Source organism: Capsicum annuum, chromosome 11 (assembly GCF_002878395.1).
Source record: "Capsicum annuum cultivar UCD-10X-F1 chromosome 11, UCD10Xv1.1, whole genome shotgun sequence".
NCBI classification, from domain to species: domain Eukaryota; kingdom Viridiplantae; phylum Streptophyta; class Magnoliopsida; order Solanales; family Solanaceae; genus Capsicum; species Capsicum annuum.
Window position 1 is genome coordinate 220,942,485 of NC_061121.1, and position 17,903 is coordinate 220,960,387.

The following is a 17,903-nucleotide window of genomic DNA, read 5'->3' on the forward strand; positions in this document are numbered from 1 at the left end:
TTTTTTGTAATATTGAAAACATAAGTTGTGTATTTGTGTAATTTTTATTAAAATAAATTTAAGAAGTGGGCCTACATAGCCACATCAGAACGACTGTCGGCCAAATCAAAGCATAGTTTAATGGATTGACATTATGAGGAAGCACTTGCAAAGAATGTTCGACATTTGAGTCCTTGACAATCTTTTTAGACACAAATCACTTTTCAGACTCTGTACACTTGAAACAACAACAAACCCAGTGTATTCCCACATAGTGAGGTCTGGGGAGGGTAAGATGTACGCAGTCCATACCTCTACCTCTAAGGAAGTAGAAAGGTTGTTTCCGATAGACCCCCGGCTCGAGACACAGAATACTACACAAATATATAGTAAAGCATGGAACAAGATGGCATAACATAAATACGATACCCACAAGTAATAGAAAACAGAGAAAAGTAAACAGATTCGTAATAAAGCATGAAACAAGTTAAAGAATAATACCCCCACCAAGTAATTCCCTACACTAGCAACTCAAACTGACCCTAGCCTTCTGCCCTAATTCGCGTCCTTCAGATCTTCCTATCTAGGGTCATGTCCTCAGCGAGCTGTAACTGCTCCATGTCCCGCCTAGTCACCTCTCCCCAGTACTTCTTCGGCCTACCCCTACCCCGCCTAAAACCATCCAAAGCTAGCCTCTCACACCTACGAATCGGAGCATCCATGCCCCTCCTCATCATGTGTCTGAACCATCTCAATCGGACTTCCCGCATCTTATTCTCCACTGAGTCACACCAACCTTCTCCCTGATAGTCTCATTCCGAATTCTATCCTCCTAATCAGCCCACACATCCAACGCAACATCCGCATTTCCGCCACCTTCATTTTTTCAATGTGGAAGCTCTTAACTGGCCAACACTCTGCTCCATACAACATGGTCAGACGAACTGCCACCCTGTAGAATTTGCCTTTAAGCTTGGGCGGCACCTTCTTATCACACAACACCCCCGAAGCGAGCTTCCACTTCATCCATCCCGTCCCGATACGATGCGAGACATCCTCGCCAATCTCACTGTTACGCTAAATCACGAACCCGAGATACTTGAAACTATCCCTCTTACATACCACCTGTGATTCCAACTTCACTACCACCTCATTCTCCAGTCTCACGCCATTAAACTTGCATTCCAAATACTCTGTCTGGCTCCTACTCAACCTGAACCCTTTAGACTCAAGAGTTTGTCTCCACACCTCTAATTTATCATTCACACACACCCGCGTCTCATCAATCAAAACTACATCACTGCAAAAAACATACACCAAGGCACCTCTCCTTGAATAAGCCGCGTCAATACATCCATCACCAAAGCAAACAAAAAGGGACTAAGAGTAGATCCCTGATGCAATCCTGTCATGACAGTGAAATGCTCTGAGTCTCCTCTCGCCGTCCTCACCTGAGTTTTAGCTCCATCATACATGTCCTTAATTGCTCTGATATACGCCACCGGAACTCCACTCACCTCCAAGCATCTCCAAAGAACCTCCCTGGGGACTTTGTCGTATGCCTTCTCCAAGTCGATAAACACCATGTGCAGGTCCTTCTTCTTTTCCCTATACTGTTCCACCAGCCTCCGTACCAGGTGAATTGCCTTCGTCGTCGAGCGGCCAGGCATAAATCCAAACTGATTCTCCGAAATAGACACTATCCATCTCAGCCTTACCTCGACCACTCTCTCCCAAATCTTCATAGAGTGACTCAATAACTTAATACCTCTATAATTATTGCAACTCTGAATATCACACTTGTTCTTATAAAGAGGGATCATAGTACTCCACCTCCAAGCCTCGGACATTTTCGCCGTCTTGAAAATTTGTTAAACAATCTAGTCAACCAACTTAAACCAGCCTCGCCAGAAAACTTCCAAAAATCCTTCAGGCCCCATCGCCCTATCCCTTCGCATCCTACGAACAACCTCTCTAACCTCCTCCACCTTAAAACATCTACAATAACTGAAATCCCGACACTCCTCTGAGTGCTCCAACTCCCCTAACACACTCTGTACACTTGAAAAAAAAAAAGTAGAGCAAGTAGGCAAAAAACAAAAAGTAGAGCAAGTAGGCAGAGCAATAAGCCAAGAATACAGATACAGATATGAACTTTATTTCTCAACAGAATTTCCTATTTTTAGCTTAAAAGTAATCAGTTACCTCTTCTGTCCAACCAAAGCCTATTTACTTCAACTTTCAGTATACTTCAACAATGAAATGGTGAAACCTATTTACTTCAAGTTTCCCAGCAAAGAATGTCAAGCATACCAAGATTCATCATACTTCAACAATTAGCATACTTCAGGGACTGGAAAGTAATTTTCAGCACACTTCAACAATTGGAAAAGAATAATAAGCATACCAAGATTCAGGGACTGGAAAAATCTACTTACTTCAAGTTTCACAGCATAATGAAATGATAAATTCTTTGAATTTTGATTATACCGTAAACTGATTCCACATTTGAATTCTGATTTCGCATGGAATCTGGTTCCAACTACCCCACAACTCTTTGAAAAATGGTTTAATTGATTCTATAACCATATGTCTGGTGCTATATGCAGAACCTGCAATAAAATTATATTAAACCATCTTAGCTTTCGAAAATTTAAAAATTAAGGAAAAACACAAGGGTTACTTACCCATCACCTTCAGGGACGATAATTAGCCTCCCAAAATTGTCATATTCTAATACCTCTTTAAGCTTCAGATTCTAGAAGGCAGTTACTCTAGCATTAGACATAGTAACACTATCAATGGATGGCGATATTGATGTGCTAGGATCTCCAATTCTCAATCCAGGAAGGCTAGGTGTAGATGATGTCGAAGGCACAGATGAAGAGCTACAATGCAGAATATTATGGGAAGAAGAGGTGTGGAACTGGTCAGACGGTGGGGGCATGAAAAATACATTTGGTAGTGAAATAGTTGACCTAGAAGGAGGAAGATTTATAGTAATTGGTGGAGGAGTTGTGGTAACAAGTGGTGGTGGTGGTGTGTATTGACCTATAGGAGGATAATCAAGTCATTTCTTACTTTTATTACGTCGTTCATTACCATTACCCTTTAATGCTATTAGTTTTCTTTACTAACCACCTGGAAAAAAAAAAGAACCAAATTAGCAAACAAGCTATTTCTCATAAAAGAAAAATTGGACATACAAATTATTTGTGTAATGAATGACAGGAAATAATTATTGTGTCTGCAAGGGATAACAACTAAGATTTCTCAACCATTAACAATTAAAACATTTATGCTTTTCCATCATTTCAGAAATCTTAAAATAATGGATAAATGTAATAAATAAGTAGTATCAATTGAACAAAGCAAACAACACACATACTACAGAAATTCACCACTGCTATTTAATCAAACAACTAACAATGTTCTTACTGTTACTACAAATGTTAACAAAGATAAGACACTATATTGTCAAGTAAAATAACAAAAAGCAGCAGCTAAAATACAATTTAAGACTCAATTACTACACATTACTACTATTAATAACAACTCAATCCTTATTGCTTGATTCATAGTCATTGATCAATTCTTCTTCATCGCTTGATTCATAGTCATTGATCAATTCTTCCTCATCACTTGTTTTATTTTCATCAGGTAAGTCTTCCTCACTTGTTTCATTTTCATCAAGTGACTCTTCCTTGCTTATTTCATTTTCATTAGTAGGATCTTCCTCGCCGTTTGTCCCGAATGTTCCTTCTCCATAATCATTAACATTCAATCTAAGTTTAGAAGGATCAAATATTCTTCGTATAGGCCTTCGCTATGCTGCAACTCACCTACTAATTCATCATCCACCCTTTCTTCAACACTTGAAAAGCCATTCTGATATGCTACATTCAATGCATCCTCTACTTCAACTCTACCTACGGGCTTTGTTTTATAACTACCCGCCACACAGATTTATTCTTACACAAAGGATAAGGAGCGTAATACCCTTGTTCATTTTGTGCAATGACAAATGGATCATAAAGTCCATACTTCCTTGTACGCTTAATTTCAACTGTTTTATATTGAGGGTGCACCTTTGTACCTAATCTAGGCATAAGATCGTACCACTTGTAGAAAACTCAAACTGTTTTGGAAGAGAACTGTTTGTTTTTATTGATAAAAATGCAAGATTCCATATGCTCCTATTTATAGGAGAGAGGTAGAAGCCTAGTACAAGTAATACAAGTATAATAAGAGTTCTATTCTAGCTATACATATGCTTAGACTCCTACAAGAACTAAACTAGTACAGACGTAGACATACAGTTACTGCTCAATTATGTAACCAACAAACTCCTAATCAAACACTGTTTCTGATCCCTATCTTCAACACTTCCCTTCAAGCTAGTGAGAGGTGGAACAATCACTCCTAGCTTGCTTTGAAAACCAATAAACATATGCTTTGTCAAAGCCTTTGTGTGGATGTCAGCTAGTTGATCCTTGGACCTTTCAAACTATGTAAGCAGTTATCCTCTGGCTACCTTTTCACGAACAGAATGATAATTCATTTCCACATGTTTGGTCCTAGCATGCATGACTGGATTCACTGTCATGTAGAGAGCACTCAAATTACCACAGAACAAGGTAGGTACTATCTTTAGATAGACTCCAATGTCATGGAGAATGTAGGTGATCTAGGTCATTTCAGCTGCAGTGGCTGCCAAAGCTCTATATTCAGCTTCAGCACTAGACCTAGCTACTGTAGATTGCTTCTTGGATGCCCACGAGATACAATTTGCACCAAGATAGATGTTATAACCTGTAGTCGACCTCCTTGTAGTAGGAAACCCCCCCTCCCCCCAGTCAGCATCTGAATAGCCATAAAGTGGACAAGGAAATTGTGAGATTATCCTGAGTCCGTGATGCAGAGTTCCTTTGATATACCTGAGTATTTTTCGACTCCTTGAAAGTGTTCACTGTTAGGTCTTTGCATAAACTAACTAGCTAGATTGACGGCATGAGTTATATCTAGTCAAGTGAGGGTTAAGTATTGCAAACTACCCACGAGATACATCTACAACACTTCCAGTAGCTTCATGCAGTCCATGTTTCTGAGCTAGAGGAGTATGCATTGCCTTTACTCGTGTCATGTTTGTCTTGGTCAGAAGTTCAGCAGCATACTTCCCTTGACTTAAGTGGATTTCTCCAGAGAAGTGTTTGACCTCAAATCCTAAGAAGAAATGAAGAGGTCCAAGATCCTTCATCGCAAATTCTTTCCTAAGCTTTGTAACAATTTCTGAGACATGTTCGGGATTGCTTCCTGTCACTATAATGTCATCTACATACAAAAGAAGGAGAATTGTTCCCTTATGACAGTGAAGTGTAAACAAAGAAGGATCTGTTGTACTGCATAGAAAACCAAGGTGAAGTAAATGCAAACTAAACCTCTCAAACCAGACTCTTAGTGCCTGTTTAAGACCATACAAAGCCTTTTTTAGTAAACACACATGATCTGGATACCTGTGATCAACAAACCCCGGGGGCTGGCTCATGTGTACTTCTTCCATGACCATGTAGAAAAGCATTTTTGACATCTACCTGTCTGATTTTCCACTTGGAACTCAGCCACTAAAAGGACTACTCTTATAGTTGTAGTCTTAACCACAGGACTGAAGGTCTCCTCAAAATCAATCCCTTCAAGTTGAGAGAAGCCTCTAGCAACGAGTCTCGCTTTATACCTATCAATGGTTCCATCTGCCTTCAACTTAGTTTTAAACACCCATTTTGATCCCACTATGCTCCTACAGTCCTAGGAACCAAAGTCCAAGTTTGGTTGCAGTGTAGTGCATCAATCTCTTCTTGCATAGATGCAAGCCAAAGCGGAGACTTCAGCACCTCCTTGACCGTTCTTGGTTCCATGTATGACTCTTTTCTCATTGAAACAAGAGCCTTATGAGTGGTGTTAGCTAACCTTGCTTTGTTTCCTGTCAATATGTGATGTCCTTGTGGAACTGCTTGAGCTACAGAACTATCACCAACGTCACCTTCAACACTTATCAGTACTCCAGTACTCCTGCCTGCTCAGCGTTAGTGTTAAACCTCTTTGAAAAATCAACGTCCAACTGGATGCATTGAGAGTCATGCATAGAGAGGACATTAGATTGTGGTGAACTGGATTGTGTTGGTTTTGGACTTGTTGATTCAGTGTACTCATCATTTAATTGAATACTAATGGCATCCCCTTACAATTGTCTTTTCATGGCTGTTGAATCATGTACTGGGGAATGAGGATTGGAAACAACTTCTTGGATTTCTTCATCATTAGTGCTCTCATCATCTAGGTCGAAAGACACATGAACTACTTCATCACCAGATGCATTTCTACTGTTGTCTTTTTTAACATTATGAGAACCGCTAGACAAAACTTCCCCTAAAGTGGAACTGATAATGTTTGGAACTTGCAACTTGGAGAAAAATTCAACAAAAGTAGCTAGGTGAGTAGGTACATCAGATTTTTCCTGAGATCGGTCTGAATGTATGTAACGCAATGTGCCTTCATCAAACACCACATGTCTAGACACATACACTCTTCTTGTTAGAGGATGATAACACCTATGGCCCATATGTAGATTACTATATCCAATAAACACACAAGGATAAGTTTTGGGACTGAACTTTGTGCTACCTTTCAAATAGGGAAAACACTTGCATCCAAACACTTTGAGACTGTTGTAGTCGGGTTGTGCACCATACAACTTAACAAAAGGAGTTTCCATTTTTAGCACTGTGGAGGGAAGCTTGTTTACGAGGAATACAGCAGTTAAGAAAGCTTCTACCCATAGAAACAAGGGTAGTTTGGCATGAAACAGCAAACTCAAACCAGTCTCAACTATATGCATGTGTTTCTTTTAGCGATGCCATTTTGTTCTAGTGTATTAGGACATGAAAGTTGCCTAATAATTCCATAGTCATCCAAATTCTTAATAAACTTTATGTTGGCGAATTCACCACCTCCATCACACACTGAAATATTTTTATAGTTTTTGAGAATTGTTTTTCCACCATTTCCTGAAATTTGAGAAATACTATAAAAAATTCTGATTTCTTTTTTCAACGAAAAGATCCATGTAAACCTTGTGTTATCATCTACAAACACGACATAATACCTTATTTGTTGAGAAGATTAAACAGGAGAAAGTCCCCAAAGGTCATAATGTATTTTCAACAACGGTTCTTTCTCAATTTTATTTCTCAAGCCAAATGACAATTTGCATCCTTTTCCCAACTGACAACTAGAACAAACAATAGGCACTTTATTCCATCTACTAACATCAATGCAACTATTTCTACTCAAAAATTTTAAAGACTTTAAACTAGGATGTCCTAATCTAGCATGTCATATGTTGTCTGAGCTCTTCCAGTCTTGTGATGCAGTCAAGGCATAAAGGTTGTTATCCTCCAACGCATAGAGTCCATCTTTGCTAGATCCCTTGGCCAATAGTGTCCTTGTCTTCTTGTCCTTTACAACAAAGTCAGATTCATCAAATTCTAGAGTACATGAGTTATCCTTTGCAATGTTATGAACAGAAAGCAGATTCTTAGTAATCTTGGGAACAACAAGAACTTCCTTTAATTTCAAACCAGATTTAGTAGTATTCCCAATATGAGTAATATCTAACTTTGAGCCATTTCCAACAATGATCTTATCAGGCCCATTATAGTTTTTAAGGTCAATTAGATTACCTGAGTTGTTTGTCATGTGATTGCTGGCTCCCGAGTCCACATACATGTTGTTATCTTCTGCTGAAATATTATGTAGATTCACAGAAGTTAGTGCTTGTGGTAATTCATCTGTAGCCTGATATGAATAATCCCACTTGTAGAAACACTTTAGAGCAGTGTGATTATGCCTACCACAAATCTGACATGCCTCAGAGGTGTCTTTCCATTTGTTTTGATTTCTACTTTTGAGTATTTTGATTACTTTAATTATTGTTTCCTTATCCGGCACTGTTCCTTTGTCCAGCAGGTTTGAAACCTCTCCCATGGAGTTGAAGTTATTGTTACCTCGACCTCAATAGAAATTTCCTCTTGCCCTGCCCCTTTGAGCAGAGAATGCCATATTAAAATTTTGTTGCTGTTGTGGCACTTCTTCTTCATCCTATCTCATGTCATTTCCCCTGAGAGCATTGACAAACTGACTTAAAGTAGGATAGGGTGCCTTACCTAGCGTAACAGTCCGGAATGTCATGTATTTGAGACCCAAGCCTCTAGCAAGGTTGATAACTTTGCTATCCTCATCAACAGGCTTGTGTATGACTACAAGTCCATCACAAATGCCTTTGAACTCTTTGATATATTCATCAATCTTCTTGCTTCCTAACTTAACATTTTGTAGTTGTTGTTTAAGTTGAAACTACTTGTCATTTGTTGCTTGAAGGTAGGCCTCCTCCAAACACTCCCACATTTCCTTGGCAGTTGAGCATCCGACTATCAAGTACATGCTCCCCTCAGATAATGTGCCTGAGATCCAACTTCTGAGTTAGACATCCTTTTCCTCCCAATCATCTTCGCTGCTACTATCTTCAACATCCTTTCCGGTGCTAGTTTCAGCAGCCTTTGCGGTAGATTTAGCAGATGGTGATGCAGTTGTTGCCTCCTTAATAAGATAGGTTAGTTTTAAAACCTAAATCAACTGCATCATTTGTGTCCTCCAGATCAGATATTTAGTTGGCTTAAGCTTAATGGGAGATGGTGAAGTGAGGAAGTAGATAGAGTATTGATCGAAGGAGCCATTACTTCTGTTTTTGGAAGAAAAAGAAACAGTTTTCAGTTCTCAACACTTTTACGCAGCAAGAGAAGTTCTATTGCTCTAATATCATGTAGAAAACTCAAGCTGTTTTGGAAGAGAACTATTTGTTTTTATTGATTAAAATCCGAGATTACATATGCTCCTATTTATAGAAGAGAGTTAGCAGCCTAGTACAAGTAATACAAGTATGATAAGAGTTCTATTTTAGCTATACATATGCTTAGACTTAGACTCCTACAAGAACTAAACTAGTACAGAAGTAGACGTACAGTTACTACTCAATTATGTAACTCACACACTCCTAATCAAACAATGCTTTTGATCCCTATCTCAACACCACTTACACCGAAAGAGTACCAACTTTTTCTTTAGCCAACTAAAATAATAGTCGAGGTCTAAAATCTCTTAAAGCACACCATAATGATCAACACCACTATCACCTTTCACTTACACCCCACTATTGTGGGTTTTCTTACACTTAGAGAACTCTTCTGTATGAAATCTGTACCCATTAATAGAGTACTATCACGACCCGAGTCGAAGCCCGACCGTGACGGGAATCCCAAATCATAAAGGCTCGAGAAACCCCTTAGCATACTATCATAAGCACCATTCATATGAAATAGAATTACGGAAGATAAACAGAAATAAGGAAGAATCTCATAATTAATTCGAATTACATTATGTCATCAAGCATAAATCCAAATTCAATCTAAACCAGTCTACGAAGCCTCTACTGAAATACTAGTCTGTCTAAGCTGGGACAAGGCCGGACCATGAAACCAACATATGGATAAAAGGTCTTCCGAAGTAAGGAAGGCTCATCAACTCTGAATTCCTAAGAGTAAGAGTAATCTACTGTTGAGCTGGACCACGAGACTATGCCTCAGAACCTACCTTATGAGACAATGCAGCTGCCACAAGGACGGTCGATACTTGAAATGTATATGCAGAACTAACCAAAAACAACATGTATTTCATATAAAATATCCAAGAGCATTATGAAAACAGTTTAACATAATAAAGATCAAAACACATGGACATAATTAAAAAGCTGCAATCAATCTTGTAAAACATGGACTCAACTCTTTGCTTTAATTCTGAGCTAGATGGTACACCCTACAATTCGGATTACTCACGGACTATATGGGTCCGCCATTGTTAAGCCCCAAATCCAAGTTTGCCGCAAGGATTAGAGTTTTCATGAGTAGTTATACCCTCTGCAGGCATACCGTAGGCATACCCATACAAGATGTTCTAATTATCTGCCTTGTAGGATAACATATCATAAATTTCGCATCGCCAAAACACGATTTCTAGCAATGAGCCCTTGCACTCAATGCTTTCTCTTGGTAATCATTTAGCTCTCTTAAGGCCCAATTTTAGACCTTTAAAAATCATGCTTCATGCTCAAAATATTAATTTCTTTCATGTTAAGGGCATTTCATAATAGGTCCTGTCATACCTAGACTTGCAAGCCGTATTATATCATATCATGTCGATAGCTCTTTCATTTAAAAATCATGTTAATGAAGAACTAACCAAAAACAACATGTATTTCATATAAAATATCCAGGAGCATTATGAAAATAGTTTAACATAATAGAGATCAAAACACATGGACTGATTAAAAAGCTGCAATCAATCTTGTAAAACATGGACTCAACTCTTTGCTTTAATTCTGAGCTAGATGGTACACCCTACAATTCGGATTACCCATGGACCATATGGGTCCGCCATTGTTAAGCCCTAAATACAAGTTTGCCGCAAGGATTGGAGTTTTCATGAGTAGGTCTGCCCTCTGCAGGCATACCGTAGGCATCCTCGTACAGGATGTTCTAACTATTCGCCGTGTAGGATAACATATCATAAATTTCGCATCGCCAAAACACAATTTCTAGCAATGAGCCCTTGCACTCGATGCTTTCTTCGGGTAATCATTTAGCTCTCTTAAGGACCAATTTTAGACCTTTAAAAATCATGCTTCATGCTCAAAATATTAATTTCTTTCATGTTAAGGGCATTTCATAATAGGTACTATCATACCTAGACTTGCAAGCCGTATTATATCATATCGATAGCTCTTTCATTTGAAAATCATGTTAATGACCAACAAAAGATTTAAACATCACATGAGAGTTCTTATTTCAAACAACATATTAAACTTATGCAAAAGACTCTCTTTTCAAGACTTTAACATAGGATGACCATCTTTTTCATAAACACATGCAATTCTCCATTAGGAAACAAAAACATTTAGAATAAGTTACATCTTTATAAGAAGGAATTTATGTTGAATTATACTGTGTGGATAGCTTATGGGGAGAGTATTGCTGCTAATGATTTTGCTTTTCAGAGTTCATTTGGGGGTGAGAGAATAATGTTGAAAGTTCTCGAATAGTGAGATGATCAGGGACGCTTCTGGGACACACTTAGGGGCTCAAATGATGAGGCTAAGCACTTTTATGAACAGTTAAAGGAAGCTAGTCATCCATTGTATGAAGGATCAATGCATTCCAAGTTATCTGTTGCAGTTCGGTTACTAAGTATTAAGTTAGATTATTTTATTTCTCAAGAAGGCATGAATTCTATCATTGGACTTATGAATGAACTTAACCCAAATAAACTTTGACTTATCCAAAGATTTCTACACAATAAAGAAGTTGGTTTCTAAGTTAGGACTTTCATCAAAGAGGATTCACTGTTGCAAGAAAGGTTGCATGTTATTCTATAAGGAAGATGCAAATTTAGAACATTGCAAATTTCGTAACTAGCTTCGTTATAAGAAAGTCACACATGCCAAAGGGAAGAAGATTCCGGTTAAGTCGATGCATGTGATTTCAAATGTGGAATCAGTTTATGGTACAACTTTATATTGCTATAAAATAAATTTAAGAAGAAGTGGGCCTACATAGCCACATCAAAACGATTGCCAACCAATGAAAGCATAAATTAATAGATAGACATTATGAGGAAGCAGTTGCAAAGAATGTTTGACATCACATGCATTGACTTCACCAAAATCTTCTTCCTTGTGACTTTCTTATAACGAGGTTGGTTATAAAATTTGCGATGTTCTAAATTTGCATCTTTCTTATAGAATAACATATAACCTTTCTCGCAATAGTGAATCCTCTTTGTTGAAAGTCCTAACTTAGAAACCAACTTCTTTGTTGTGTAGAAACCTTTGAGTAAGTCAAGTTTATTTAGGTTAAGTTCATTCATACGTCCAATGATAGAATTCATGCCCTCCTGAGAAATAGAATAATCTGACTTAATACTTATTAGCCGAACTACAACAGATAACTTGGAATGCACTGATCCTTCATCCAATGGATGACTAGCTTCCTTAATTGTTCATAAAAGTGCTTAGCCTCATCATTTGATTCATTTTGAGCCCCTGAGTGTGTCCCAAAAGCATACCTGACCATCTCACTATATCGAGAACTTTCAACATTATTATTCTCTCTTATGGGACTTCTCTCGCCCCCAAATGAATTCTAAAAAGCAAAATCATTAGCAGCAACACTCTCTCCATGAGCTATCCACACAGTATAATTCAACATAAATCCCTTCTTATAAAGATGTAACTTAACAAGATCAAGACTCAATAACTTGGCACACTAGCATTTCAAGCAAGGACACCTAAAAGTTCCTTCAATAAGAAAATCATCAAGTGTCATTGCTTTAGCAATAAATCCAGCTACTCCATCTTTATATTCCTCCCTCAATCCCGCACGGTTAAGAAAAGTTCTATTATACATCCATGTATGATCAGCATTTTCCATCTTCACAAGAATGACAACAATAACAATAAAGAAGAGAAACAAAAGCAAGAGAACCAAAACAATGACAACAGGAAAAAAATACCAACAGTAGTTATAGTTTCAATGAACACTGGACAGTGAACAGATCATTTCAACATTTACTACTTGTTGGTTTAAGAAAAAATCATGTCCAGAATCTTTGTAGCAGTTGAAAATAGATTTTTAAGAGTTAGTCTTCCAAAAACTAGAGAAAGAGAAGTGTTTTTCAAAGAAATAACATGGTAAGGTTTTTCCAGTTAACAAAAATTTATGGACAATACCACCAAGTCATAATCCAAGTACATTACTACAACTCAACTCGACAAATTTTCACATTCTGAAATGTAATATAATAGACTCATAGAAGATACATTTAATAGATGAGTCTACCCTCGGCTGTTCATTTTTGGAAGCATAGGAAATGAACAAAGCAGACGCAATTCACTCCTAACAGAAATAGTACTTTGGCAAGGAAAGCAAATTCCCTCCTAATAGACACAGTACTTGGGCAAGGAAATATGAAATACTCATGATTCAGCACACACAGCAAAGGTTCCCTCAGAAGCTGGCCATCAAATTTTGACCAAAATTAACTTTTAAACATCAAAGCTATCCGGTACCTATGCTAAATCACATATCTTGGAAAATATGCTGCTTCTGGTCTGACTTAATAGTGCAATACAAAGTTCTATAGCTATCGTGTTGTTCAAAACACAGTCAAGCACTAAAAGTAAATGAGTTATAACTAAGTCCATAATATAACATAGATTTGAATAAAAAATTGTCCGAGTACAGCAGGAAAGCTAATTACTCTCAAATGGAATAAAGGTCAGGCTACTATACCTCGAGTTTCTTCAACACAAAAAGAGCTTCTTCTTGAATAGAATCTACAGCAAAGGGAATCGTAATACATCCAGGTACTCCTCTAGTTCCTCCTCTAGTACCTCTAGTTCCTCCTCTAGTTGTAACAGGGTATGTCTCTTCAAAATAACAACAAACCAGGAGTTTAGGCCAGTGAGGAATGAAACTAAAATCAGAGCTAATGAACAGGACTGTTATGATTCTAGGTAATTCAACAAAAGAGAAATGGTACAAACCATTACTGCAATTAAACTCCAGGAAAAAGAACTAATATTGGCACCAAATAAAGCTCAAAATAAAATGAGATAATATGGGTGAATGCTGGCCTACCTTGAATGAGGATTTCTATTGAATTGTCTTCACATATCATTTCTATTTCAACTTTCAGATGAGAATACAACAACAACAAACCCAGTGTATTCCCACCTAGTGGGGTCTGGGGGGGTAAGATGTACGCAGTCCATACCTCTACCTCTGATGAGGTAGAAAGGCTGTTTCCGATAGACCCCCGGCTCAAGGCACAAGATACCACACAAACACATAGTAAAGCACAGAAGCAGATTACATAACATAAGTACGGCACCCATAAGTAATATAAAACAGAGGAAAGCAGAGGAAAGCACACAGATTCGTAATAAAACATGGAACACGGAATCATAACAGGAATAAAACCCCCACCAAGTAATTCCCTACACTAGCGACCCAAACTGGCCCTAATTCTCTGCCGTAATTCGCGCCCTCCAGACCTTCCTATCTAGGGTCATGTCCTCGGTGAGCTGTAACTGTTCCATGTCCCGCCTAATCACCTCACCCCAGTACTTCTTCAGCCTACCCCTACCCCGTCTAAAACCATCCAACGCTAGCCTCTCACACCTACGGACCGGGGCATCCATGCCCCTCCTCTTCACATGTCCGAACCATCTCAATCGTGCTTCCCGCATCTTGCACTCCACTGAAGTCACACCAACCTTCTCCCGGATAGTCTCATTCCGAACTCTATCCCCTCTAGTCAGTCCACACATCCAGCGCAAACCTTCATTTTTTTGATGTGGGAGTTCTTAACTGGCCAACACTCCACTCCATACAACAAGGCCAGACAGACTACCATCCTGTAGAATTTGCCTTTAAGCTTGGGCGGCACCTTCTTATCACACAGCACCCCCGACGCGAGTTTCCACTTCATCCATCCCGCCCCAATACGGTGCGAGACATCCTCGTCAATCTCACCGTTACTCTGGATCACGGACCCAAGATACTTGAACTTATCCCTCTTACATACCTCCTGTGCTTCCAGCTTCACTACTACCTCATTCTCCTGCCTCACCTCATTAAACTTGCATTCCACATACTCTGTCTTGCTTCTGCTCACCCTGAACCCTTTAGACTCAAGAGTTTGCCTCCACACCTCCAATTTGTCATTCACACCCCCTCGAGCCTCATCTATCAGCACTACATCATCTGTAAAAAGCATACACCACGGCAGCTCCCCTTGAATGAGCCGCATCAACACATCCATCACCAACGCAAACAAAAAGGGACTAAGAGTAGATCCCGGATGCAATCCTGTCAGGACAGTGAAATGCTCTGAGTCTCCTCCCGCCGTCCTCACCTGGGTTTTCGCTCCATCATACATATCCTTAATTACTCTGGTATATGCCAGCGGTACTCCACTCACCTCCAAGCATCTCCAAAGCACCTCCCCGGGGACTTTGTCGTATGCCTTCCAGGTCGATAAACTTAAACTTAAACTTGCATGTTAGAACTAGCCATACAAGTTTCTTTTACTGACATAAAGAAAAGAACAGAAAAGAAATCTGGATATTATGGGAGTACACTTTAGAGGAGAATTATAAGTAATTATTGACTTGTCTATCTGATTCAAGTTGTTTCAGGGGTTCTTTTATTTTAATCAGTTTCCTAGTTGGTTTAAGACTTGAGTGTTATTCCACCATTATCTGTTTATTACCTAGAACAACAGCTTTGGTTTCACATGATCTGCCTTGGGTTTTAAGTAGCTATAAAGACATCGCCTTTATCATAGAAAACTTATCTCTTCAGTTATTACTCAGGTCAATTGCTGCTGTGACTTTGCTTTCACAGTTTCACTTGCATACCGTCCCAGCTCTTTTGGTAGGAAATTTTTTTCCTTCTTTATACAGCATGTATTTTCTACCGTTCCTTCCAGTTAAAACAGACTATATCGAGACTTATTTTGGTCCGACACTAATTATTTATTTCTTAATTTTGATCTCTTTCCTTCTTTTCATCCAAGGAGTGGATTCAAGATAAATTCAGCATGTTGGACCAATTTATCTGTGAAAGAAAATTCAAAGTGATGGTCTATCATAACTGATCAGAACAATATTTAGTAATTAGTCAAGGCCTCTTAGTTCCTCTGTATTATGAATTTGTCTCCACTAAAGAAAGTTCTCAAAATAAAAAGTTAGCAGGAAAAATTTACAAGTTTGGCCCAAAAAGGAAAAGACTAAACAGCTTAATGTTTTTGGGATGGCGGTGATATTGAGGGCAACTCCCATACATCTCGACTAGTTCGTCGAGTATCTACTACCTCCCACCAAAAAAAAAACAGGTAATTCATCTCATCAATACGGGGGGAGATGGAATCTAGTGTCTTTCCCTTCCTTTGAGATTTGAATCTCAATCTGTGACCTCCACTCACTTCATTGATCACTAGGACGCACCCTTAGATTCTAAACAAGTTAAATTAGCACACCGGTATACAATTCACAATTGTACATCAAAGGATGGGAAGGGGGCAAGGGAAACGGCAGCCCAACTATTTTCCAAAGACCAAAGAGATTCCATAATAAGCAAATTACTCCCAACCCAAATAAGAACTCTAAAGAGGTATAGTTACATGATTCAGATATTTTACGCAAATATTAGCATTTTCCATGAGACTGGACCAAAGGAAGAATGTAACACGACTGCTTTTCTTACAACTATTTTACAAGAATGTAACACCTATTTTGGTTATTGACCGCAACAGTTCAGAATGAATAAACCTATAAATGCATAATTCATTTATAAGAGCGCAAATTTGCATCAAGTTGACAAATGCATAATTTAATTATAGATAATTATGTCCAAATACTTGCAAAGTTCATGAGCAGGTGAGTGCAAATACTTGCAAAATTCTCACACAATGTAACATTTCATTTGGGGGAAGAATAATAATATAACACTAAAACAGATCAGAGAAAATAGATAAGCAATCCACAAATAATATTGGCACAGGAAACTTACAGTACTGCCAAGCGGCCATCCCACCCCACCCCACCCAAAACACAATGCAACAGCAGAATTAAAGGGGAAAAACAGCAGAACTCACCGTCGCAGTGCCTTCACCACCAACGAAAAGGGCCCAATACCACCAACGGCGCAGTGCCTTCAATGCCGTCAATACCACCAACTCCCCGTCGCCATTTAGAGAGAGAGACAGGGCAGTGAGAGAGGGGGTAATGAGAAGCCCTAGTTTACTGAGGGGGGCTATAAATGTAATTTTCATACGGGATAACTTACTAAATGCCAGATCTTGGAATGTTTAACGGTTATAGTATTTTATCCCAATCATTTATTAAATTAGATCATATCCCTAACTTTTAGTCTTTAATATACATATATTGTGATATATTTGTAATTTATTAGTTAGTTAAATAAGAAAGCAACTAATTTCTAATTATTACGGAGAGTAAAATTAGGCACAAATCGTATAAATGATATATTTGGTTTCAAATGTATCACAATGATAGATTTCGTAAAATTACTCACTAACTATTAAAAATTCAATCTCACACCAAAATAAATAATTTATATTTGTCAAACATATGTTAAATATATCAGATATTTACAAAAAAAACTTAAAATATAAATCACTATCACAAAACATATGACACTATCACATTATTCAATTTCTCTTCTTTTTCTTAATGGATATTGACTTAAAAGTTGAAAAAGAATTCAAAATTGATAAAAGAAAAGTTGATAAAAAAAATTAAAAAAAAGACAATGAAATTAGTGAAGAAGTTGCAGCAAAGGAAATGAAAGTTGTATCAGTTGATGATAATTTGAGAGAGATTTTAGGGGATAAAATATTTGAAAAAAAAAACTTCAAAAAAAAATAGATTGAATGTATTAATTGTGGAGTAAAAGTAGGATGGTGTTTTTATTCATATGTATCAAGAATAAAATATAAAATCCGAGATTTTAAATAATTATTTAAAAGGCAAGGGATCTGGGTAATAAAGTCTCTTAGTTTTGTGGTTTTGTGTAATTTATCATTTTATATAATTATTTAATATTTCCAACTACAGAAGTAGCGCAAATATTTAATCATATATTTAATTAATTATTTATAAAATTGTCTACTATAAATATCAGATTATAATTTTATTAGCAATTAATATTCTTAAAATATTCCGACCAAAACGA

At 37.8% G+C, this 17,903-nt stretch overlaps 1 long non-coding RNA gene and 1 pseudogene across 3 annotated transcripts in view; one reads left to right on the forward strand and one right to left on the reverse strand.

The window, feature by feature from the left end:
• Positions 1-16,969, reverse strand: part of LOC107847706 — a 20,905-nt gene extending 3,936 nt beyond the window's left edge. Inside the window, exons 1-5 of one of the 3 annotated variants that reach the window (XR_001667620.2) lie at positions 16,804-16,969; positions 13,434-13,570; positions 2,667-3,120; positions 2,470-2,591; positions 2,185-2,354 (exon numbers count right to left, since the gene is read on the reverse strand). This is a non-coding gene — a long non-coding RNA (uncharacterized LOC107847706). Of the gene's footprint in view, positions 1-2,184; positions 2,355-2,417; positions 2,592-2,666; positions 3,121-13,433; positions 13,571-16,803 lie in introns of all 3 variants that reach the window. The other 2 variants (XR_007047031.1, XR_001667619.2) reach the window with 2 other exon arrangements.
• Positions 1-17,903, forward strand: part of LOC124885277 — a 28,031-nt pseudogene that overhangs the window by 9,527 nt on the left and 601 nt on the right.